Source organism: Symphodus melops (assembly GCF_947650265.1).
Source record: "Symphodus melops genome assembly, chromosome: 4".
Classification (NCBI taxonomy): Eukaryota; Metazoa; Chordata; class Actinopteri; order Labriformes; family Labridae; genus Symphodus; species Symphodus melops.
In genome coordinates, this window is record NC_136694.1 from 30,184,485 (window position 1) to 30,186,984 (window position 2,500).

Sequence of the window (2,500 nt, forward strand, 5' to 3'; positions counted from 1 at the left end):
CCGGTGTTTCTTGGACTGCAGGATCCTCATTAGAGAATCAGTGGAATAATCAGATGTCTAATCAATGCACGATAGATGAGTGATTATCAGTCGTTCAAACAAATGCAAATACTCCCTTCACTCATGCAGCTGCACATTTAAACATTCAAATGAAGGGATGAGGTGTCGCAGCAGCTTTCTGAGACATGCAGGCTGAAACACTCAACCTGAAATAGACTGTTGCTATGTGGATGTTTTATTCACCTTCATCACAACGCTGACTCGTCCAGCGTCTCTCTCTAAAACACTGCTGCGTCTTCACCTCACTCGGGACCGTCAGAAGTTAGCCAAGTCTTTTATTTTGAAAAAACACGTTAGCAGTATGTTTAAAATGACAAGAAGTGTCTCATACACTCAGGTGTTTCTCACTTCCTCTCTTCACTTCCCCTGCTCCCTTACGTTAGCCGTTATCTCTCCTTTCCTTCGACTCTATGAGTCGTCTCCTCTCCCCTCCTCTCTCCTCGTCTCCTTCCCTTCCCTCCTCCCGTCTCTTCTCGTTTCCTCTCTCCTTCTCTCCTCTCCCCTCCTCTCGTCTCCTCTCACCTCCCTTCCTCTCCTTTCCTCTCCCCTCCTCTCCCCCTCTCCTTCCCTCCCCTCGTCTCGTCTCTTCTCGTTTCCTCTCCCCTCCTTCCTTCCCTCCCCTCGTCTCGTCTCTTCTCGTTTCCTCTCCCCTCCTCTCCTTCCCTCCCCTCGTCTTCTGTGGGCTTTAATCTCCGTCTCTCCTCTCATCACACCGCAACTAAGCAGCTTTATTTTCCATCTCACCTTCCTCTCCCTCTCCGTCTTCTCCTCGCTCTAACCTCCTCCGTCTTCTTCTTGCATGTTCACTTCACTCTCTAACCTTTCAGGTCTTTCCTCTTCCTGTTCCTCCGCCCCCTTTCCTCCCCTCCTCCACCTCCTCGTCTGTCCGTTCACCTCTCTGCTGGACTGAGCCCAGCCGTTTGATCTTTGCCATGACTTACCCTTCGACCGCCCCGTACCGACCCTCCACCCCCTCAACACTGTTACCATGACAGTGAAAGAGAGAGACAGAGATTTATCCAGCAGCACCATGAATATGGAGCCAATCAGAAAGTGAGAAGTGAGAGAGGCAAAATTGAGCTCAAAGAGATTAGTGTGTGAGAGAGCAAGCGGTATCACAAAGTCATGATATTTCTGAATGCAGAATAAAACTGTGGTTTGAGTATTTAATCTGTGAAGACTCACAGCTCCTAAAGTCACGTGAACACAATCATAGAGCAAAATAACACAATGTGATATCAAACTGTATTAAAACCTTATAAACACATCTACAAACGCGCATATTTCTTTTTTCTAAACTGTCAAAACAGAGTGTTTTATTCTGAAAATAAATGCTCCGTGCTTCGACATCCTGCAGAAAGCTGCTCAAACTAGGATCAATGTTGGAGATGCTTTTGAAACATGGAGAGAGGTTAGAACGCAGAAAGCTTTACAGACCCATGCAGAGCTGGCTAAACACTGAAGCTACAGTGTCCACCACATGCAGAGCTGGCTAAACACTGAAGCTACAGTGTCTCTACATGCAGAGCTGGCTAAACACTGAAGCTACAGTGTCCACCACATGCAGAGCTGGCTAAACACTGAAGCTACAGTGTCCACCACATGCAGAGCTGGCTAAACACTGAAGCTACAGTGTCTCTACATGCAGAGCTGGCTAAACACTGAAGCTACAGTGTCCACCACATGCAGAGCTGGCTAAACACTGAAGCTACAGTGTCCACCACATGCAGAGCTGGCTAAACACTGAAGCTACAGTGTCCACCACATGCAGAGCTGGCTAAACACTGAAGCTACAGTGTCCACCACATGCAGAGCTGGCTAAACACTGAAGCTACAGTGTCTCTACATGCAGAGCTGTGTGAGAGGAGGGACGGAGACAGCTCTCTGTGATGATTAGAGTTTAGACTGCAGTACACATTTCAAACACTAGGGGGCGGAGCTACATACTGCTTCTTTAAAAACTTAACATGTGGAACATTTAAAACCTTAAAGAAAGATTGACATTAACAGGAAACAAGGAACAAGGTGGTGAAGGCTCAACCTGCCGACCAACTCGCCAATTTTGAATTCCACCATTATGACGCAAGCAGCACACAGGTTTAGTTTTTTTCTGAAGACACAGAAGATAAAAAGAAAAGTTAAAAAGGTTTGGAAAGAGACGTGTCAGGATTTTGAAGAGGAAAGAGAGCGGGCAAACAAGCAGCAGAGAGCGAGAGCACATCAGGGTGAGTTAGAAAGAGAAAGACGAAGATTGGAGGAGAGTGAAGCGGCTCAATTTTCTACGACTTCCCACACAGAACGAGAAAAAGAGAGAGAGAGAGAGAGAGAGAGAGAGAATGTAAACAACGAGAGTGAGAGACAGAGGTGAGAGAGAGAGAGAGAGAGAGAGAGAGATAGAGAGCAGGCACTGTGTAATGACTTCTTCCGCTCAATCTCTCAC

The 2,500-nt window shown here is 46.9% G+C and overlaps 1 protein-coding gene and 1 long non-coding RNA gene across 6 annotated transcripts in view; one reads left to right on the plus strand and one right to left on the minus strand.

Moving 5' to 3' along the window:
- Positions 1–2,500, plus strand: part of grip2b (glutamate receptor interacting protein 2b) — a 149,689-nt gene that overhangs the window by 74,940 nt on the left and 72,249 nt on the right. For 2 of the 5 annotated variants that reach the window (XM_079341615.1, XM_079341616.1), the window contains exon 1: positions 1,921–2,500. This exon is cut by the window's right edge and continues 281 nt beyond it. The exons of the other annotated variants lie outside the window; for them this stretch is intronic. The gene's annotated coding sequence lies outside the window, so the exon portion shown is untranslated. Of the gene's footprint in view, positions 1–1,920 lie in introns of those variants that run through there. 5 annotated transcript variants of the gene reach the window in all.
- The window catches only part of LOC306822609, a 138,074-nt gene that overhangs the window by 16,689 nt on the left and 118,885 nt on the right, over positions 1–2,500 (minus strand). The gene's annotated exons all lie outside the window — the stretch shown is intronic.